The 24,536-nt window shown below is 43.9% G+C and overlaps 1 protein-coding gene and 1 pseudogene across 1 annotated transcript in view; both read right to left on the reverse strand.

Moving 5' to 3' along the window:
- LOC126466514 (uncharacterized) overlaps nucleotides 1-24,536 on the reverse strand; it is a 378,159-nt gene that overhangs the window by 48,453 nt on the left and 305,170 nt on the right. The window lies entirely within an intron of this gene.
- On the reverse strand, nucleotides 6,116-6,233 carry LOC126419821 (5S ribosomal RNA; annotated as a pseudogene).

The raw sequence follows: 24,536 nt of genomic DNA on the forward strand, positions 1-24,536 counted from the left end.
ATTGGGGCAGGGAGGCAGTAACAGTTGGTGGCCCAGTCCCTCAGAACGGAATCTACATCAGCACGTGTCTGATGTCAAAGCCTCACTCTACGTACGAAAGAGAAGGCTACCGCGAGTGACAAACGACGATCGGCGCGGCACAGTCTCACCTTGTGCCGCAGCATTGGGCTGCTGCTCCAGCTGCTGGTGGTGTTGTATCAAGTGCTGGCGGAAGATCTGCAGGTCCTGCTGGTACTGCACGGGGGGTGGCGACAGCTGGCAGCTGGGGGTGGAGGAGGAGGCTGGTCGGGGCCCTACGGGCGGGTCGCGCGGGTTCCACAGGAAGACGTAGTAGACGGAGAGCATGATGGCCGCCAGCGACACCGAGAACATGTACGCCACCACGGTGAGCACGCGCACCAGCTTCTTGGAGTGCTTCGGCTCGTACAGCTTGTCCTTGGACTCCTCGCCCGCCAGCTTGACGGGGTTGCTGCCGCCTCCGGACCCGTTCGTGGAGCCACCACCCTCGCGGGCTCCCCCACTTGCCGTCCTCGTCAGCATCGGGACTTTTCGGCCGCTCATCTTCTCTGTTATCTTAAAGGATCCGTCCTCAGGTCACGCGTTCACTTGCTCAAAGCCAGTTTACCCTTGTACTCCCAGACTGTGACGCTAAAGTATCTAATAGCAAGTCTCTCACTGCTGTGCTTAGTTTGCAGTCATTATTCAATCATTCACTATGTAGCTCTTCCAATGCACTTCACAGGCTTTTTAATTACCTTTACTCAAGTCGTACACCGCGCACCTAGCAACGTTCAGCATTATTATTATTACGTTCTGTAATACGCTGAGACCAACGAATACATCTCTCTTTTCCCTTTACATCAGAAGCCTTTGTATTCGACGGACCTGGAATTTCTGTTACTTTCTAGTACTTTTCGAATGTCACACATCTACGTAGCGTTCTCTATTACATATCTGTACGCAACTTCAAGTCATGCAAGCACTGCAAAAATGAGTTGGCAGGTAACAACACAGCTTTATTTTCCAGAGCGAAACGGGATCACTCTACAGTGCACCTGGTCCAAATTTGCACAGACTTTGCGAACTAAAATTGTAGTTTTGCTGTTAAACCAACCCTCACTTTATGCCATATAAAAACAAATGTTTATTTTCTTAGCATTATTCAGAATGGCAATATGTCTAAAATCGTAGAACCATGTAGTCTAAAATTTGTCGAACGTAACTTGTTTACATAAATGTGCAAAATCGTCGATATGTATACCAGAAACACAAATTGTCGATGTGTAGGCTTCGCTAAATGACTTCACCGCGGAAATGTACACTGTCACTACAAACAATCGCTACAACACAATTTTCCTGTATTTACTCATCTTCTTATCAATATGTAGCTGAGCGTCTTCCAATTTGATGTTTATGTTCCACTGCAGCACACAGCACTTGAGACACGACCTTACCGCCACCTACATTTTGGTCTTCTGGTGTTGACAGAAGCGATGTTGTTCTTATTACAGTTCAATTCTCACTTTTCACTGAGATGAGTCGACTGTCTTTCGTTCTGCTAAATATCCTGTGATGCACTTACACTAGCTATAGTTACTTTATCTGTGTATTCAGTCACGGGTTCGGCGCACACATCCAAAAATAACGGTGACTGGAAAACGCCGCGGCACTTAGCGCGGTTAGCCGGGATAGCAGCGCCCTGGTGCAGGCGCCGAAGGCCCACAGATGTCAGCACAGGTCGTTCGCCGAAGAAATGTTGGCTTCTTCTCTCCGGAACATCCCAAACCAGCCCACTCGTGGCCCCTCTCGCCGCCACGACGATAAACAGGCGCCAGCAGATCGTCAGATAAACAGCTGAGCCGTCCCGTTTCGTTCTCGTCGGTAGGGGAGAGCAAACTTAATTTTCGTTGCGCGTTATTCCACGTGAAAGTTATTAACAACACTTAGAAAGACGTATGACGCCCGTTAGGACGCTTTCGGAACTAGAAAAGATCATCTGAACGTCGCAAATCGCATCTCTGCAGAGATGCAGTATTTTGTGCGGACGCACAGCTTCCGTTGCACGTTGGACACAGGCAACGCTCGATCAATAGCGGTTCAACAGCGCCGCGTAGCGGCTCCAATTCCAAATAGTATTGCAATGCGTAAACTGGCCCTGAGATGTCTCTACGTAGCTTCAAGTCAGGCTCTTAACAGCAGAAACGCGTCGGTAGCCAACAACAGAGCTTCGTTTTCTGAACAAAATGAAACCGCTCCGTAGCGGCGATATATTCAGCTCAGATTTTCAGAAGACAATTAAAGCTTTTCTGAAATTAATTTATTTTATAGCAGCTCATAGCTTCCTATTTACTTTACACCTACTACCAAACGTTCCTACGCTACAGAGGTTTATACCGAACTCCACCGACGAAATTTCGAAGGTTGTTCAAGAATAAATTATGAGTATTTAGGTATCATGGCCTCTAAGTCTCAGCAGTAATTTAATTATGATATATTCGTTATGTTGCCCCAGTTACTTTTCTTTCTGTGAAAATATTTCCACTACAGTGAAAAACCATATGCTATCAACAAAATGTACAACTCAAAACCAAGAGTATAGTGACAACCCTCAGACGTTAAAGAACTATTATGTTCAGGTCTGTAACTACAGCTAGCGTAGCCTTATGGCACGTTGTAACATCTCGTATGCTTTCCGCCTTCTATCCTGGCTACAAATTGTGTCATAAATTTTTAATAAAATGTTAAAGCAATAATTCAATGAGCAATCTCGAACTGAGACAACGTACAGTAAGAATCAAATGTACCTCTCTGTTTCTTATGTTTTCCCCTTCCACAGAGGAAGACGATACGTATCCACTTTTTTTTTGGAGAAAGAACTCGTTTCAGCCAATAGAAACAAGCGCTTACAAATGGTGTATGGTCGCCATTGTACTTAAATAATTTACATTAACCTAAAAAGATAAAGTTCTGAAGAGTTAAAAGGTTAAACGTCGCACATTCGAGTGTTATTATGTGAGTTTTAGAAAAAAGAATAAACAAAAGATATATAAACAATTTATTATTGTTTTACAGTCGGTATTAATCACATTGTGTTTCCGGATTCTTTCTCTACATCTACATCTACATTTGTACTCCGCAAGCCACGCAACGGTGTGTGGCGGAGGGCACTTTACGTGCCACTGTCATTACCCCCCTTTCCTGTTCCAGTCGCGTATGGTTCGCGGGATGAACGACTGCCGAAAAGCCTCCGTGCGCGCTCGAATCTCTCTAATTTCACATTCGTGATCTCCTCGGAAGGTATAAGTAGGGGGAAGCAATATATTCGATACCACATCCAGAAACGCACCCTCTCTAAAACTGGACAGCAAGCTACACCGCGATGCAGAGCGCCTCTCTTGCAGAGTCTGCCACTTGAGTTTGCTAAACTTCTCCGTAACGCTATCACGCTTACCAAATAACCCTGTGACGAAACGCGCCGCTCTTATTTGGATCTTCTCTGTCCCGTCAACCCGACCTGGTACGGATCCCTCACTGATGAGCAATACTCAAGTATATGTCGAACGAGTGTTTTGTAAGCCACTCCTTTGTTGATGGACTACATTTTCTAAGGACTGTCCCAATGAATCTCAGCCTGGCACCCGCCTTACCAACAATTAATTTTATATGATCATTCCACTTCAAATCATTCCGTACCGTAATGGTACTTGAATTACGCAACTATTACGGCACCTCACCTGAACCCCTCGATACCAGCAATATTCTACTGTGTTTCTGTTAACCACTTAACATATTTCTGAGACAACATTCAGATTTGATTTCATTTGTGATACATCGATACGTTTATATTGCAATGATATTATTATTATGTGTATTCTTTCTTCTGTCACTATGATCTTTGACGTACTTGTAACTCTGATTTTTGGGCGCGTAAGCGATTATTAGTTAGTTAGTTGTTAGAGAGTCGGACCTTGAAAAAGTTAAGTCTTGGACGTCATGTTGGAAAGACGCATATTGTAGTCAGCTTATAAAATGTGAACTTTAACAGTGACTGTGAGGAAGATGTTTTCAAGTATGTTTTGTATTGTGAAGTGATGTTTTGTGTGTTACGTGATATTGCAATAAAAGCAATTAAAAGGAAGTGTAACTTAAATTCGGAGTGCTGATTATTTTTTTGCATCACTATTATGGTAACTTTGAAAGGTTCAATCTTCAGGAATGGTTTGTGACGCGCATCTACAAAACTTTTGAATATAGCAGAATAAAACCTAGGCCTCTTTGCATCCGAGCTTGGAATCATCACCACCTAGATTTTCGACGAGACCAGCATGGGAAACAAGAAAGATAAGTGCCTAGTTTATTCATTATTACATGAAATGACTTTATTAACTGTGCTCTAATGACACCTGCCACATAATAACTTTGTTGTTGCCCGAAAATGCAGTATTTAGCAGCGTGAGCTACACCACAATCATTAAATTTTGACGTTTGTTGTGGTAGGGTTGTTAGAGTACGCATACTCCCAGATATTTTACAGAAGTGACTGCTACCAGTGTTTGTTCCGATATCACATAATCATACAATAAAGGATCCTTCTTTCTACGTATTCGCAATACATTACTGCCTATCCGCTGCAGATCTCCTCTGGAGATCAAATTATTTTTATAAGATCTGCTACACAGTTAATTGCTTTCCTGGGGCACACGGATCGTAAACAAAAAATGCAGGAGCTCCTCCCCGTCCTCCATCCAAATGCTAGCCCCCATCCCACTTCCAACTCAACAAAACGTCGGGCACACATCGTATCTCGCAGTCAGCTACCCCCTCCACCCCTCGCACACACACACACACACACACACACACACACACACACACACACACACAGCTACATTACCCCAATCCCCAGCTGAAGGAATGGAATAACTAAGATAAACTTAAAAAAAACAGGCCAGCTGGGAGTAGATGTCGCGCTCTGAGGGTTCCGTACAAACTGAATTGCAAATATGTATATACACAGTTAATCTACTACGGGAATCGAGAATCTCGACAGTTTTTACCTGTTACCGACATTGATACTGCCAGCATATCGGTCCTGGGAACTCCAAGCCATTCGAGAATGTTTTAATCTTAAGTTTGAAGGAGGACAAGAAATGACAAAAGAAATATTTTTAAAATAAAATATACTGCTTTTCGGCCAACGGCTTTGCCGCAGTGCTAACTCCGGTTATCGTCAGCCCACCGAAGTTAAGGGCTGTCGGGCTGGGCTAGCACTTGGATGCGTGACCATCCGGTCTGTCGAGCGCTGTTGGCAAGCGGGGTGCACTCAATCCTTGCGAGGTAAACTGAGGAGCTACTTGATTGAGAAGTAACGGTTCCGATCTCGTAAACTGTCATACGGCCGGGAGAGCGGAGTGCTGACCACAGGCCCCTCCGTATCCGCATCCAGCGACGCCTGTGTGCTGAGGATGACACGGCAGCCGGTCGGTACCGTTGGGCCTTCCAAGGCCTCTTCGGTCGGAGTTTAGTTTAGTTTACTGCTTTTAGAGTCCACTACTTCATTCGGTAGAAACGAAACCCTTACAGGATCACTTCGTTGTCTGTCTGTCTGTCCGAGTGCTAAAAATCGTTTTCCTCAGGAAGGGGCAGACGTGTCAAGTTGAAATTTATGTCACATGCTATGCTCTATGGGTCTCTCGCAGAGCAAATCGCGTAACCTACTAAGCCAGTGCACTCAAAAGATACGGGCATTTTTGTCACATATTTTGACACTCACCCATCAAAATCTATAGGGTGCTTGCCGATGACCCAGAATCATGAAATATAAGTAAAGAAAAAAATCAGAATATTTTTTTATTTGTAATGATGTCAGTGTCGCATCCCACCGTGATCACGCCAGAGGAGAACAAAAGATAAAAGCACACCGTCTTCAGGCCACAAGTGGCCCATCGGGACTATCCGACCGCCGTGTCATCCTGAGCTGAGGATGCGGATAGGAGGGGCGTGTGGTCAGCACACCGTTCTCCCAGTCGTTATGATGGGTTTTCTGTGACTGGAACCGCTACTATTCGGTCGAGTAGCTCCTCAATTAGCATCACGAGGCTGAGTGCACCCCAAAAAATGGCAACAGCGCATGGCCGCCCGGACGGCTTCCCATCCAAGTGCTGGCCACTCCCAACAGCGCCTAACTTCGGTGATCTGATGGGAACTGGTGTATCCACTGCGGCAAGGCCGTTGCCGGAACACAAGATAGGAGGGCTGAAAAAGCATAAGCACCCGTAGATGCTTTGAATCACGTTAAAATTTCGTCGGATCGTTCGGTCCCTAGTGATTCCAACCCGTACACGAGAGCAAAAATCGCTTGCACTGCGTTCCAAACGGACGCGATCACATTCGATGGGGATACAGTCCCACAATGACCTCAGGGAAGCTATCATCGGTGTCAAAGGTTGTAAAGAACGTTTTCCAGTAGCTCATCACACTGCAAACCGTCGTTTTCGGTCGCGAAATGTGTGGGAATCAACGCACCAGGGAAAGGCGTGATTTCACTAAGATCGTTTATGTCACCCCCAGTGGCCTTTTCGTGCCTGTACTGAGCGGCTATGTACGAGGTGCATTCAAGTTCTAAGGCCTCCGATTTTTTCTCCAGACTGGAAAGAGATAGAAACATGCGCATTGTTTTAAAATGAGGCCGCGTTCATTGTCAATACATCCCAGAGATGGCAGCACCATACAGCAGATGGAATTTTACCGCCAGCGGCGAGAATGAGAACTCTTTTAAATACCTAAAATGGCGACGTTTTCCTTACTTGAACAGCGTGCAATCATTCGTTTTCTGAATTTGCGTGGTGTGAAACCAATTGAAATTCATCGACAGTTGAAAGAGACGTGGTGATGGAGTTATGGATGTGTCGAAAGTGCGTTCGAGGGTGCGACAGTTTAATGAAGGCAGAACATCGTGTGACGACAAACCAAAACAACCTCGGGCTCGCACAAGCCGGTCTGACGACATGATCGAGAAAGTGGAGAGAATTGTTTTGGGGGATCGCCGAATGACTGTTGAACAGATCGCCTCCAGAGCTGGCATTTTTGTGGGTTCTGTGCACACAATTCTGCATGACGGCCTGATAATGCAAAAAGTGTCATCCAGGTGGGTGCCACGAATGCTGACGGACAACCACATGGCTGCCCGTGTGGCATGTTGTCAAGCAATGTTGACGCGCAACGACAGCATGAATGGGACTTTCTTTTCGTCGGTTGTGACAATGGATGAGACGTGGATGCCATTTTTCAATCCAGAAACAAAGCGCCGGTCAGCTCAATGGAAGCACACAGATTCACCGCCACCAAAAAAATTTCGGGTAACCGCCAGTGCTGAAAAAATGATGGTGTCCATGTTCTGGGACAGCGAGGGCGTAATCCTTACCCATTGCGTTCCAAAGGGCACTACGGTAACAGGTGCATCCTACGAAAATGTTTTGAAGAACAAATTCCTTCCTGCACTGCAACAAAAACGTCCGGGAAGGGCTGCGCGTGTGCTGTTTCACCAAGACAACGCACCCGCACATCGAGCTAACGTTACGCAACAGTTTCTTCGTGATAACAACTTTGAAGTGATTCCTCATGCTCCCTACTCACCTGACCTGGCTCCTAGTGACTTTTGGCTTTTTCCAACAATGAAAGATACTCTCCGTGGCCGCACATTCACCAGCCGTGCTGCTGTTGCCTCAGCGATTTTCCAGTGGTCAAAACAGACTCCTAAAGAAGCCTTCGCCGCTGCCATGGAATCATGGCGTCAGCGTTGTGAAAAATGTGTACGTCTGCAGGGCGATTACGTCGAGAAGTAACGCCAGTTTCATCGATTTCGGGTGAGTAGTTAATTGAAAAAAATCGGAGGCCTTAGAACTTGAATGCACCTCGTATCTGGAATGTTTTCCTTGTGCTCTCATAACTAAATCGCGTTATTTCAACAATAAGCGTCGCGTTTCCGGCCTCCATCTCGGAGGCGTCAAAAGGAGCGAGGGGTGAAATGTGTGTAAGAGGGAGTCTGAAGACAGTCCTATCGTGTGACACTTCCACGGTGACATTGGGTAGAACTGAGGTGAAATTTGGTGCCAATGTGACGTTATTAACTCACCTTACGCGTCACATGAACTTCTGAGTTGTAGCTTTTTTTTTTTTTTGCATTTTGTCGGCACCTTGCTTTTTTCAGCGTCGTCGAGCCCGAGGGTGATGTTGCAGTGCCCCACGCTTTTGCACCATTACAGAAGAAGGTTGTATGCACCTTTGAGCTAAATTTCAAACTTAAGCATCTCAATGTGAGAATTATGGGCTTTCGAAAAAGTTATCCTTTAATTCTGTTGGACAGTGAATTTAATTACCTGATCTTTTATTTTGAAAATGGCATAAGCCCATTGTTCTAAGCCAACGAGAGATCATAGAATAATTTCCACTTTATTTATCACAAAGAATGGGATATCTCATTTATTTAGAAAACTGTCTTGTTGAAGGGTCACACAAAATTATATTCACAGTTGTTCGTTGCCTCTGGCCAATAGGTAATACGAGGGGCGTTTGAAAAGTCCGTGCAGAGTCCGAGAGATTGCACCACCGGCGCGTAACAAGGTCATGTTTAGTTAGTAATATCTTTAGAAAGAACGCACACCAAGTTTCAGCCATATTGGTCTATTTTTTTGTGTTTGGCATTCGAGTGAATCAAGGAAGTCGAGTGATTGTCAGAAAATGGACGAAAAAGAATTTCGTGTGGTGATTAAACATTACTTTATGAAAGGCAAAACGCCCCTGGAGACTAAAGTGAAGCTTGATAAGCATTACGGTGACTCTGCACCTTCGATTAGAATAGTTTGTAAGTGGTTCCAAAATTTTCGGAGTGGCCATATGGGCACAAGTGATGCTGAACGTTCTGGACGCCCTGTGGAGGTTACGACTCCAGAAATCATTGATAAAATCCATGATATGGTGATGGATGACACAAGAGTTAAGGTGCGTGAGATTGCTAGTGCTGTGGGCATCTCGAATAAACGGTTACATAGTATTTTGCATAAACATTTGGATATGAGAAAGCTAACCGCTAGATGGGTTCCGCGATTGCTCACGCTTGACCAAAAACGGAATCGTCTTAGTGTTGCAAGGATGGTTTGCAGCTGTTCAGGAAGAATCCGTAGGACTTTAAGCGTCGTTTCGTCACTGTGGAAGAAACATGAATACATTACTATACTCCTGAGACCAAAGAACAATCTAAACAATGGGTTACCAAGGGAAAATCTGCACCAAAAAAGGCGAAAACCATTCCTTCTGCCAGAAAGGTTATGGCGATTGTCTTTTGGGATTCGCCATGGATAATTCTCATCGACTATCTGGAAAAGGGTAAAACTAATACAGGTGCATATTATTCATCGTTATTGGAGCGTTTTAAAACCGAGCTGCAAGAAAAACGCCGGCGATTGGACCGCAAAAAACTCCTTCCCCATCACGATAATGCACCAGCACGCACCACAGCAATTGCGGTCGCAAAATTAATGGAAATAGGATTCCAACTCGGTTTTACATCCCCCCTATTCTCCAGACTTGGCTCCCTCGGACTACTATTTGTTCCCCAATTTGAAGAAATGACTGGCAGGACAAAGATTTTATTTAAACGAGTAGGCGATTGCAGCAACTGTTAGCTAGCTATTTTGCAGACTTGGACAATTCCTATTATTCGGAAATGATCAACAAATTAGAACAGCGTTGGACGAAGTGTATAAGTCTAAAAGGAGACTATGTCGAAAAATAAGGAAAGTTTACCCCAAACACGTAAGTAGATTTTATTTTTGCACGGACTTTTCAAACGCCTATCGTACGTCACACATTAATGTGTTGCAGGTAGCATAATTGGTAGAGTAGAGTGTTAGCCACCGGTGTACATGCCACTCAGTGGTAGGATCTATCGGGACTTACCGGTGGTAGATGCTAGCGTGAACGTGTTCAAGTCTGTTCCTTTTCCATTCACGGATGGAGTGTGTGAAGAATGACTGCTTCTGTGCCTCTGTGAGGGCTTAACTCTCCTATCGGGACAATTCCATAGTGGGCCGAAGATCATTTGTGATTTCTGCGTTGAAAGATGGCGTCTTGGAGTTTATCAAACACGTTCTACAGAAATGTGCGCCATCTTGCTTCTAGTTCTGCTATTTAATATTTTTCAATATTTCTGGTACACTCTCTCACCAATCAAAAAAACCTATTACCATTTGCACCACGTTTCTCTTATTGGTGGTACTACCAAACTGGATAACTATGCCTTAGAATGTAAGCATTTTTCAAAAATATATTTAACTTGAATAAAGAATGCTCAGTTTCTGCAACAGCTGTAGCTTTGGTTAGATATATCGGGACAGGTGTGCATGCGCCGAGCGACATCAGATTTTTTTAAATATTTGTACTTTAAGGAAAGTTCTTAACAACATCAGATTGGCTGGTTGATTTGGGGCAGGGGACCGAACAGCGACATCATCGATCCATAGGGGAGGATGGGGAAGGAAGCTGGCCGTGCCCTTTGGAAGGAGCGATCCCCGCATTTACCAGAAGCGATTTAGGGAAATCACGGAAAATCTAATTCAGGATGGCCGGACGTATGTTTGAACTGCCGTCCTCCCGAGTGCGCCACCTTGCTTATTTAACAACATTAGACGTGCTTTAAACAGAAATGACGTTAGGAAACGTTAAGGAAAAACTGTGCTGAAAGCTGGGTCTCGTGCGTCATTTTTAAAATCTTCGCCATGGACGTTAGATATGAAAAAAAGGTTGTATTACTATGTAGGCGTCTGTAACATATATAAGCTCTTAGTTCCAGGTGTTTATTTGTGAATGAGTGTTAATCATCGGATACTCCAGATTCACAGCATCGAGGAGTGAGGAAAAGGTGGAATGGAACCTGAGGCAGTGACTTATGATTATCTTCGTTACTTTAGATCGACAGCATCGAAGTGTGAGAAGATGGTAGAATGGAACCTGAGTCAGTGACATGATTCTCTTCACTGACGAATGCAGGATTTGTCTGGCGCCTAATGATAGCCGTAGAAGAGTGTGGAGGCGGCCAGGTACCAATATACGTTACGGGCGGGCAGTCCCACGGGGATGTTGCTCAGTCACTGTCTGAGTCGACATCCTGCACGTATGTCGGACTCTCGCTTCGCTATCGAGGCTAGTTTGAGGGTTGTGCTATATCGGGGCAGGGTCCTCCAACCTGTTGGCCAGCCTTTACAGCGATGAATTCAGTTTCCAGGGCGATAATGCACGAGCACACCTCGCCCACCTCGTGAATACCTTGCTCCAAGAAGCAGGAACAACCGAATGGAATGGCCTGCTGCATCTGCCAAAATGAACCAGACTTATCACGCTTGGGACCAGCTGATACTCGCAGTGCGTCGTTGCAGGACCTCTCCTCACAAAACCGGACAATCTCAGGAGGGCTGCCGTCAAAGAGCGAGACAGACTTGTGTACCAACGTCTCGACGATCTTGTGGCCAGCTTGCCAAGAGGGAACCATGTATATTACAATACAGAGGGCTGAGTAACCCTGACATCTGTCTACTGTAGCTTAACTTGAAAGTGACGTTCATACGGGACCCCATAAGAATGAAGAATCCCAAATCCACAACTCTGACGGATAAACTTATCTTGTGGTGGTTGTCCAGGTTGCAATTGTACTGGTCCACTTTTTTGTTGCTATTAATGCTGAATCAGTGTTGGTACATTCACAGTGCACAAAAACAAACAGGGCGACAATTTGAAAAGTACGCACATGATGGTCAAAGCTTCCGCTTGATAAACCTGCCAGTATCATGTCAAGACTGTGACCAAAACCGCTTTCTTATTGTGGTGGTTTGTGACGTCATCATGAGGGGTGTCAAGCAAGGCGATCCCATCTCCCCAAAACTGTTCTCTGCTGTATTGGAAATGGCTATGTCAAAGCTGAGCTGGGAAGTTAAGGGAATTAGAGTTAATGGAAGAAGGCTTACCAACTTGAGATTTGCTGATGATATTGCCTCACTGGCCAAAGACTTCGCAGAGCTCCAAAACTTAGTTACAGATCTTGCATCGGAATGTCAGCTGGTTGGCTTGAACATGAACCTTTCCAAAACAAAAGTAATGTCCAACAAATGGGTCCCAGCTGGAGATGTGAAAGTCAAGGACAGTCTACTAGAAGAGGTCAGTGAATATGTCTACCTTGGCCAGATTATAAATATGAAGGGAGACATAAGGCCAGAAATCTATCGACGCATCAAGCTTGGCTGGCAAGCATTTGGGAAGAATTCAAAAGTATTCAGATCAAAAATGCCAGTAAATTTGAAGAAAGCAGTATTTGATCAATGTATTCTTTCTGTGATGACGTATGGCTGCGAGACATGGACACTGAACTCATTTACTAAAGGGAAACTTAGGACAGCACAGAGAGCCATGGAGAGATCAATGCTGGGCTATACAAGAAAGGACAGGAAAAGGGCAGATGACATCCGGTCTATGACGAAGGTTAATGACATCTTAGAGACAGTAAGTTCCTTGAAATGGCAGTGGGTTGGCCACGTCGCAAGAAGAAAAGACAACAGATGGACGAAGCTAGTACTGGAGTGGAGTCCGAGAGAGCACCGGAGGCCTAGAGGAAGACCACCAGACAGATGGGACAAAGACATCAAGAAGATCGCTGGTAACACTTGGCAGAGAACTGCCCAAGACCGTCCCACTTGGAGAAGACTGCTGAAAGCCTACCTGAATCCATGACTCGAAGAGGCCACATCATTTAATGATTGAATTGGCTGATGATGATGATGATGATGATGGTGACGTCATTCCCATGGCATCAAACGAGCCCTATTTCAGAATTACGACGTGCTTTATGAAACAAATTAAGTCTCATATAATTTTAAGGTTATGCTGACGGCTAGTTATATGGATACCTCAGTGCTTCTAAATGACATTCGGTGTGCCTCACAAATTGCTGGGTCTGTTCGTATGCAACTCGCGTTTCTAATACAGGGTGTTTATAAATGAACATCGGGGTTTTAATTTATTATATTAAACTTACAGTTATAAATGATATGTCAAATGAAAGAGCAACTCAAACAGTTTTACCAAGAGTCTTATAAATGTTCAATGTGAGCACAATTTGTCACACGGCACACATCAAGTCTATAGCTGAGTTCTTCCCAAACGTTGATAAGTGTCTCTTCAGTGATTGTAGCAACAGCTGCTTCAATCCGGTTTCTTCCAGGGAGGTCTGCTGGTAGCGGAGGCACGCACACACGGTCCTTGACGAAGCTCCAAAGGAAAAATCGCATGGCGGTTGATCGGGTGAACGGAGACGCCATGCAAAACAAGCATTGTCATTGGGCCCTTTCCGGCCTATCCAGCGCTTGGGTGCAGTGAAGTTCAACCAATGGCGTACTTCGCTATGCCAGTGAACATTTATAAGGTTCTTGGTAAAACTGTTTGAGTTGCTCTTTCATTTGACATATCATTTATAACTGTAAGTTTAATGTAATAAAAATTATAAAGTGTTAAAACCCCGATATTCATTTATAAACACTCTGTATATTGATTGAAGTGGGTTGAAGGGAATGTGGAAGGGCTAGGCAGATACAACAACTAAAATTACTTGACATATGATAAAATAAAAATCAAACATAATGTTATTGTGATGTTTATCAAACGGTTCCGTTTGGTCACAGAATTACGAAACTGAAACTGATTTTTCTAGACAAAGTATTACGAGAGTCATCAGAGAATGTTTATCATTGATTTGATTAAATACTAGTAATTAAAACTCCATCTGTTGAGGGCAACTGTTTATCAGAATCGAGGTATTTTGACCTCGTGCTACAATTGTTTTAAAAGGATTTACTAGAAAAGTATCAAAATTGAGATGAATAGTGCTCCCATATCAGGCTTTGTAGGATTAGTTCACCTATAGCAACCTATTACGTCACTGCGAATAAAATACAATTTTGATTTTCAATACATGTCAATAAAGCTGGATGTAATTTGTAAAAGATAAACAAAATACTGAAAGTTGAACAATAAGAAGTAAGTTGACAAGCGCAGTAATCGTCGGAAGGCTTCAGGTTTGGAGGACGGAGCGTTAGCTCTGGGGAATGTTTCCATGGCATTGTCTGGGTGATCTCGTCATTCTCGGAGGCACAATGGATTAACGAAAGTTTTCCTTGGCGACCATGTTACATCCCTACATTCAGTTTGTTTCTCCTCAGCATAATGCCATCTACCATTAGGATAATGCAACGTGTCACACAGCGCGGTTTGCAGGGCATCAGGATGAATTTACCGTACTCCCCTGATCACTAAACTCTACAGATTTAAAGTAATTTGAGAACCTGTGGGACCACCTTGATCGGAATGTATGGGGCATGGTTTCTCAACGGAGACACCTATCTTAGCTGGCCTGGGTGAAGGGGTCAGCAGGGCTCCACATTCCTGTCGATACTTTCCAAAACCACGACTCCCTGCGTGTTCAAATGTTTTTTTATTCCAGTCTTTGATCACAATATCAGTTCTTTTGACGATGACCGGTTTCAGTTCGTGATGACCATCCTCAGGTCTTTTTTACACCTTGTCGTAAAGTGATAAGGCCATAATGGCATCGTTCGTTTCGCAGCGATCCGAATTGCAAAAATTTATATTTACATCCTTCCGTTTCGCATCCATGTAAACCGCACTTGCATAAAAAACAATTGCTTTGGTTACTCAAAAGCTCAGAAGTTACGCGATGACTAATTTATATTACTCATAAAATTAAATCTGTATTTTGTAAGGATATAAAATACACAGTGGACTAATGATGTGCGAATTTTGTGCAAAACGAACAGAAAACAAAGAGAAGTCATCGACTCGCATCTCGTCTCACACACATTCATTTAGGTGTCTTTCCTTGCCAATGTTACCAACACTACGGGTAGTATACCAAGTATAGCGTCATTTATATACACTACTGGCCATTAAAATTGCTACACCAAGCAGAAATGCAGATGATAAACGGGTATTCATTGGACAAATATATTATACTAGAACTTACATGTGATTATATTTTCACGCAATTTGGGTGCATAGATCCTGAGAAATCAGTACCCAGAACAACCACCTCTGGCCGTAATAACGGCCTCAACAAGCCTGGGCATTGAGTCAAACAGAGCTTGGATGGCGTGTACAGGTACAGCTGCCCATGCAGCTTCAACACAATACCACAGTTCATCAAGAGTAGTGACTGGCGTATTGTGACGAGGCAGTTGCTCGGCTACCATTGACCAAACGTTTTCAATTGGTGAGAAATCTGGAGAATGTGCTGGCCAGGGTAGCAGTCGAACATTTTCTGTATCCAGAAAGACCCGTACAGGACCTGCAAATTGCGGTCATGCATTATCCTGCTGAAATGTAGGGTTTCGCAGGGATCGAATGAAGGATAGATCCACGGGTCGTAACACATCTGAAATGTAACGTCCTCTGTTCAAAGTGTCGTCAATGCGAACGAGAGGTGACCGAGACGTGTAATCAATGGCACCCCATACCATCACTCCGGGTGATACGCCAGTATGGCGATGACGAATACACGCTTCCAATGTGCGTTCACCGCGATGTCGCCAAACACGGTTGCGATCATCGTGATGCTGTAAACAGAACCTTGATTCATCCGAAAAATGTCGTTTTGCCATTCGTCCATCCAGGTTCGTCATTGAGTACACCAACGCAGGCGCTCCTCTCTGTGATGCAGCGTCAAGGATAACCGCAGCCATGGTCTCCAAGTTGATAGTCCATGCTGCTGCATACATCGTCGAACTGTTCGTGCAGATGGTTGTTGTCTTGCAAACATCCCCATCTGTTGACTCAGGGATCGAGACGTGGCTGCACGATCCGTTACAGCCGTGCGGATAAGATTCCTGTCATCTCGACTGCTAGTGATACGAGGCCGTTGGGATCCAGCACGGCGTTCCGTATTAGCCTCCTGAACGCACCGATTCCATATTCTGCTAACAATCATTGGATCTCGACCAACGCGAGCAGCAATGTCGCGATACGATAAACCGCAATCGCGATAGGCTACAATCCGACATTTATCAAAGTCGGAAACCCCGATGGTACGCATTTCTCCTCCTTACACGAGTCATCACAACAATGTTTCACCAGGCAACGCCGATCAACTGCTGTTTGTGTATGAGAAATCAGTTGGAAACTTACCTCATGTCAGCACGTTGTAGGTGTTGCCACCGGCTCCAGCCTTGTGTGAATGCTCTGAAAAGCAAATCATTTGCGTATCACAGCATCGTCTTCCTGTAGGTTAAATTTCGCTTCTGTGGCACGTCATCTTCGTGGTGTAGCAATTTTAATGGCCAGTAGTGTGCTACACTAAAACTACAGAATCGTAGTTTTGGTAGCGCGCAACTCTACAGTGCAGTGTAACTTGTTGGCGCCTGTCAATAAGTTCTCAGACCAGTCGCACATGCAGATTACATATTCCGTACGAATTTACACCGATGAGCCAAAGCATTACGACCACACAAAAAAATGGTTCAAATGTCTCTGAGCACTATGGGACTTAACATCTATGGTCATCAGTCCCCTAGAACTTAGAACTACTTAAACATAACTAACCCAAGGACAGCACACAACACCCAATCATCACGAGGCAGAGAAAATCCCCGACCCCGCCGGGAATCGAACCCGGGACCCCGGGCGTGGGAAGCGAGAACGCTACTGCACGACCACGAGCTGCGGACACGACCACACATCACCTCGAGACTCAATGATGCCTGGTGGTGTTGTGGGCAAGTGACAAGGCAATAAAAGTACAGAAGTAGAGCGAAGGCGAATAGGGGATGATACAGGCCGAAAATGGGGAAATTCACTAACGTAAGTGACTTAGAAAAAGGGCAAATTGCTACTCCTTGGCACCCGTAAATAGTATATCGGAAACGGTGAATGCTTTGGGCTGCTCGCGTACTACTGACATGAGCATCTATGGAAAGTAGTTGAAGGACGGCGAAATAAGAAATAGGTGACAAGATGTTGGATGTCCACACGACATCAAAAAATGTGGACGCCAAAGGGCTGACCGTTCCGTAAAACACAATATGTAGCAATTTGGGGAAGTTCTGATGGCAAATCTTGTGGCAGATTACAACGCTTGTGCAGGTGTTTCGGAGCACACCACTTAATTTTGAACATATGGCTTCGTAACAGACGTTATCTATGTGTCCCCATGTTGACCCAACGACATCGTTAATTACTATTGCAGTGGGCATGGGGTAAGCGAGTCTGGAACCATGGATCAATGGAAACGTGTCTCCTGGTCGGATAATATGCGTTTCTTTTTACACCATATGGATGGTCCTTTCCGAGAATGCGGTCATCCAGGCGAACTGCTCCTCGAAACGTGCACCGCGCCACTGACGCAGGCCGGTAAGGACAGCATTATGCTATGGAGGACATTCACCTTGGGTTCCATGGGATTTATTGTAGTAGTCCAAGGCTCCATGATAACTGTGGACTACAACAAAACTGCGAGCCACCAGCATCCCTTCGTGCTTGATGTTTTTCCCTGCACCGATGTGATCTTCCAGCCCATAAGTATCCGTCTCACAAGGACAGACTCGTGCTACAGTGGTTCGAGGTATACGATTTTTTTGGTCATCAGTCTTCCGACTGGTTTGATGCGACCAGCCACGAATGCCTCTTCTGTGCTAACATCTTCATCTCAGAGTAGCACTTGCAGCCTACGTCCTCAATTCTTTGCTGGATGTATTCCAATTTCTTTCTTCCTCTACAGATTCTGCCCTCTACAGCTCCTTCTAGTACCATGGAAGTCATTCCCTCATGTCTTAACAGATTTCCTATCATCCTGTTACTTCTCCTTATCAGTGTTTTCCACATATTCCTTTCCTCTCCGATTCCACGCACAACCTCCCCATTCCTTACCTTATCAGTCCACCTACTTTTCAACATTCGTCTTTAGCGCCATATCTCAAATGCTTCGATTCTCTTCTGTTCGGGTTTTTCCACAGTCCATATTTCACTACCATCAAATGCTGTACTCCAGACGTACATTCTTAGAAATTTCTTCCTCAAATTAAGGCCGATATTTGATATTAGTAGACTTCTCTTGGCCAGGAATGTCTTCTTTGCTATAGCTAGTCTTCTTTTGATGTCCTCGTTGCTCTGTCTGCCATTGGTTATTTTACTGCCTAGGGAGCAGAATTCCTTAACTTCATCTACTTCGTGACCATCAATCCTGATGTTAAATTTCTCGCTGTTCTCATTTCTACTAATTCTCATTACCTTCGTCTTTCTTCGATTTACTCTCAATCTATACTCTGTTATCATTAGACTGTTCATTCCGTTCAGCAGATCATGTAATTCTTCATCACTTTCACTCAGGATAGCAATGTCATCAACGAATCGTATCATTGATATCCTTTCACCATGAATTTTAATTCCGCTCCTAAACTTTTCTTTTATTTCCATCATTGCTTCCTCGATGTACAGATTGGACAGTAGGGGCGAAAGACTACATTTTTGTCTTACTCCCTTCTTAATACGAGCAATTCGTTCTTGGTCGTCCACACTTATTATTCCCTCTTGGCAGTTGTATATATTGTATATGACCCGTCTCTCTCTATAGCTCACCGTTCCTTTTTTCGGAATTTCGAACATCTTGCACCGTTTTGCATTGTCGAACGCTTTTTCCAGGTCGACAAATTCTATGAACGTCTCTTGATTTTTCTTTAGTCTTGCTTCCATTATTAACCACAACGTCAGAACTGCCTCTCTCGTGCCTTTACTTTTCCTAAAGCCAAACTGATCGTCATCTAGCGCATTCTCAATTTTCTTTTCCATTCTTCTGTACATTATTCTTGTAAGCAACTTGGATGCATGAGCTGTTGAGTTGATTGTGCGATAATTCTCGCACTTGTCAGCTCTTGCCGTCTTCGGGATTGGGTGGATGATGCTTTTTCGAAAGTCAGATGGTATGTCTCTAACGTGAATAGTCGTTATGTTGCCACTTCCCCCAATTATTTTAGATGGAATGTTATCTACCCCTTCTGCCTTATTTGACCTTAAGTCCCCAAAGCTCTTTTAAATTCTGATTCTAATACTGGATCCCCTGTCTCTTCTAAATCGAATCCTGTTTCTTCTTCTGTCACGTCAGACAAATCTTCGCCCTCATAGAGGATTTCAATGTATTCTTTCCACCTACCCGCACTTTCTTCTGCATTTAACAGGGGAATTCCCGTTGCACTCTAAATGTTACCACCCTTGCTTTTAAAATCACCGAAGGTTTTTGACTTTCCTGTATGCTGAGTCCTTCCCACAATCATTTCTTTTTCAGTGTCTTCACATTTTTCCTGCAACCATTTCGTCTTATCTTTCCTGCAATTCCTATTTATTTCATTCCTCAGAGACTTGTATTTCCGTATTCCTGAGTTTCCTAGAAGATTTTTGTACTCCCTCCTTTCATCAATCAGCTGAAGTATTTCTTCTCTTACCTACGGTTTCTTCGCAGTTACCTTCTTTGTACCTACGATTTCCGTTACAACTTCTGTGATGGCCCTTTTTAGAGATGTCCATTCCTCTTCAACTGTACTGCTACTGAGCTGTTCCCTATTGCTATATCTATAGCCTTAGAGAACTTCAAGCGTATCTCTTCATTCCTTATTACTTCCGTATCCCACTTCTTTGTGTATTGATTCTTCCTGACTAATGTCTTGAACTTCAGCCTACTCTTCATCACCACTATATTGTGATCTGAGTCTATATCTGCTCCTGGGTACGCCTTACAATCCAGTATTTGAATTCGGAATCTCTGTCTGACCATGATGTAATCTAACTGAAATCTTCCCGTATCACACGGCCTTTTCCAAGTATACCTCCTCCTCTTGTGATTCTTGAACAGGGTATTCGCTATTACTGGCTGAAACTTGTTACAGAACTCAATCAGTCTTTCTCCTCTCTCATTCCTTGTCCCAAGCCCATATTCTCCTGTAACTTTTTCGACTACTTCTTCCCCTACAACTCCATTCCATTCCCCCGTGACTATTAGATATTCATCCCCCTTTACATGCTCTATTAACCTTTCAATATCCTCATATACTTTCTCATCTTCAGCTTGCGACTCGGCATGTATACCTACAAAGTATCGTTGTCGGTGTTGGTTTGCTGTCGATTCTGGTAAGAACGATCCTGTCACTGAACTGTTCACAGAAACACACTCTCTGCCCTACCTTCCTATTCATAACGAATCCTACTCCTGTTATACCATTTTCTGCTGCTGCTGATATTACCCTGTATTCATCTGACCATAAATACTTGTCTTCTTTCTAGTTTACTTCACTGACCCATACTATATCTAGATTGAGCCTTTGCATTTCCCTTTTCAGATTTTCTAGTTTCCTTTCCGCGTTCAAGCTTCTGACATTCCACGCCCCGACTCGTTATGAGCAATTGTTCATTAGAAGAGCTGTGTTTCCAAGTAGCGAAGATGAGCACGTCCTCACAGCTCTTAAGGTATGCATTTTAAAGCACATGTTTACTGGACATTTTTTTTCTTGTTATGATCCACATTACCATTTCCCAAAATATGGAAAGCAAAGAGCTTTCAGTAGAAGAGATTTGCTTCACAGTATCGAAGATGAAAAATTGCTAGTAGCTCTTAAGGTATGCATTTTCGACCCTATGTTTACTGAGACTTTTTTGCTTCTAATACCGTGTACTGTCAACTGTATGCGTTTTCGCCATTAATTATGATACACCCTACACAGAAAGATTTATTCAGAAAAAACTCAGATGTATTTCTGGAACGTGCGAGGTTTGCATTGCTAGTAAGACCACGTTCAAATTCATAATAATAATAATATAATAATAATAAACGCCCGTGTTGAGTATGCAAGGTTCCTGTGTATTTTCTTCAGCTCACTTCGTATCTGGGCCGCAGTCCATTTAACAAAAATTCATTTGTTCGAACATGTGATGCCGAACACTTAAAAAAGTAGATTGCCTACGAAGAGTAATAAGGGTAGCAAAATCTACGCTTATTTCTATGAAATATTTTGTATCGCAGTTGTAAATCTTGGCTCATAAATGAGGATTGCACATGTCACCGATAGTCGGAAACGTTAAATGGAGCGTAATAAACAATTAGCATAGCGGATATCATGAATGACAAATGTACCATATTGTTTCTGCGCCAACAAAACAGTGTCTGAATGGTAAATGTGTAATTTTGAGACTCGCTTGTACATCACCCATTCACTTCGAAACGGGGATGTTATAGCGTTATGTACGCTGTGTACTACGCTCTTTATTTTTATCGCCACATGATGATCTAGTTTACTTTCGCCCCTAATGTTGAATCTGTATTGATTATATTGTCAAAACAAGAGGTTTATAAATCGATTATTAGCTTTAAAAATTATAAGAAGTAGAATGCAGGTTACTATAAAGTTATAACTATAAACCTAAATATCTTGATGCGATAATATAAACGAATGGCCATGATGTAGTGCCTAATAAACGGAGAGCAATAAAGATGGTAAAGGATTATCAGTTGACTACAGATGTATGTAACAACAGATCTGTTCCCTCTGAAGGAAAGTTGCAACTTCACATTGCTATGATAAATTTGTAATTTGTCCACGAAGCTAGATACATGGAGTTGAGCGAATCAGAGGAATAGATTACACGAAAAACAAAGAGGCGAAACAACAGAGCGAGATGTTGGGGCTCGTAAGACACAACGGTAAATAGGGGAAGAGAATTACTAAAGACAATTCTAAAAAAATTAAGCATACGATTGTAACCAAGAGAAACGCAGTGTGATATTTTACGGATATCAGGCATTGGCGAATGAAAACAGCTTATGTAAGAACATCTCTAACGTGTCAGGAGAAAGTGATAAACGGCTGCAAGAAACCAGAAATGGTCTGAAAGAGATGAAGAACGAAGACCATATGAAATTTCGAAAGTGTCCTGGTCAAAGGTATTCGGACATATATTACTAGATATTATGGGGTTCATTCAAATGAAACCTGGTCAGTGCGTCTACCTTCGCCTTACCCGTAAGGTGGCACCACGTAACTGCTGGTATAGTGGCGCCATCTATTGGTAGAGAGACTGACGCGTGCGCACCGTTTTATGTTCCATAGCGCCAGTGTGGTTCCACGCCGAAGAGGAGGTGGTCACACAGGTTATCGTCCACTACCGAACTTGCAGGCGAGTAAGCAGGAACAGCGAGGAGTGATTCGAGTTTTGTCGGCGGAGGGAGTTGGAAGCCGTGAAATGTATCTAAGGCTGTGTACGGTGAGTACAGTCTGAGTCGTTCAAGTGTTGTGAATGGCGCAAACGATTCCTTGATGGGCGCGAGTCACTGGAAGACGATGCGGTGAAGACGACGTTGCAGCAGTTTCGGGTGGGAAACGCTGGAACATGCACCGAACAGGCCCGACCTTACAACGTGTGACTTCCATGTGTTTGGACCTCTAAAACAAGCTACTCGCGGACATCGATTCGCAACGGACGACGAAGTGCGTGACTGGGTCCAGGCCTGGTTCCGATAGAAGCCTACTAGCTTCTTCAAGGACGAAATCGACCGGCTAGTGTCGCAGTGGGATAAATGTGCCAACAGTTTGGCGACTATTTTTGAGTATGTGTAATGTGTATAAGTACATTTATGAGTTAATAAAATCGTTATCGTTACTTTACATTAGTGACTGGGTTTCATTTGAATGCTCCTTATAATATGGCATGTATTCACCCTTTGCCTTTATGATCGTTTGAATTCTGCTGGGGACAGTTTCAACGATATGTACGAATGTCTGGAGGAATGGAAGCCCATTCTACCTCAAGAGCCGAAACCAGTGAAGGCAGTGACGACCGATGCTGGGATCTGGGACGTAGTCGACGTTCTAAGTCAACCCAAAAGTTTTCTATTTTATTCAGCTTTGGATTCTAGGCAGGATAGTTTATTTTACCACTGTTACTGTCTACAGACGCTGCTTTAGCACAGGGTGCCATGCTATACTGTAAAGTTTCGTATGCTTCAGAATTTACTATTTTCTTAAACAAAGTATGGGACCACAGACTAACCACGAACCCCCGCCCACCCTTCCGACGTAATGCCGCCTTTCTCTTCCTTTCGCTGTTGGTACTACATATGATGACAGGTAACGGTCTCCAGGCATTTTACAAACCCAGACCCTTCGATCAGACAGCCACACCTCATAGCGTGATTCATCTCTCCAAATCCCACCTTTACCATTTACTGTCCAATGTCGTCACTGTTTACACCGCTCAAGCGCCATTCAGCACTGACTGCAGAAATGTGTGACATACAAGGAGTTTCTCGACCACTGTACCCTGTTCTTTTTTCTTCCATATCCCCAGTCATCGTGTAGCTGGACTGCTGACAGCGCTTGGGAACTCACGAGTGATTCTTTCCGCTGATTTTATCCAATTTTTTTACTATCACCATCCACAGCGCTCAGCGGTCCTAGTACGTCAGCACACGACACGTGTCTGGTCTTGGTTTAGCTGCGATTGCTGCTTCGTGTTTCCACTTCACATTCACGTCACCAATAGGAGACTTGGGCAGCTCTAGAAGGATTGCAATGTCCCTGAAGTATTTGTTCCTTAAGTAAAAAAATGTGAATGTCGTGTGACTAGGGCCTCCAGGCGGGTAGACCGTTCGCCTGGTGCAAATCTTCAGATTTGACGCCACTTCGGCGACTTGCGCGTCGATGATGATGATTAGGACAACACAACACCCAGTTCCTGAGCGGACAAAATCTCCGACCCAACCGGGAATCGAACCCGGGCCCTTGGGATTGACATCCTGTCGCGCTGACCACTCTTTTTTTAAAATTTTGTTCGGTATTGTTCGGTGCGTATGGTCTGGCCGTACGTCACAAGACATCCGTTCAAGTTGATCGTTGAGTGCTTTACTCAGTTTTTTATTACAGAGGACGAGCAGCCCTCTGACCGAACACGCTAGCTACCGTGGCGGCGCTCATCTACCGGGGGCGGACGTTCCTCAAGTGACATTCAACGACGACACGTTCGAAGTCACTGATCTCCATACTGCTGTTACTGCTTCTCTACTGACAACACAGATTTCTCCTACTTCTTTTACAATAGCGGGACCGCCTCCAGTGACATCTTTCGCATTCAGAGGTGTTTCCGGATGCTTTGGATCACATAGCATACAGGGTGTTTCAAAAATGCTTTTAAAAATTTTGGGGAATGAATAGGATTGAGATCAGGCAACGTGCTGGCCGCCTCTACCTATCCATGTGTTAATGATGAGTGAATTTCCTTAAAAAAGTCAGAAAATGATGACCAGGAATCAATAAATTATTTGCAAAAGCTTTATGTTAATTGCGCCATTAGTTTTTCAAACATAAAATCGTAAAAATCACTGATTTTATAGGCTGACTGAAGAGCATGGGTCCTTAATGTTGCCATCAGTAAATGAAGCTGAAATCTTGTAT

Source organism: Schistocerca serialis, chromosome 1 (genome assembly GCF_023864345.2).
Source record: "Schistocerca serialis cubense isolate TAMUIC-IGC-003099 chromosome 1, iqSchSeri2.2, whole genome shotgun sequence".
NCBI classification, from domain to species: Eukaryota; Metazoa; Arthropoda; class Insecta; order Orthoptera; family Acrididae; genus Schistocerca; species Schistocerca serialis.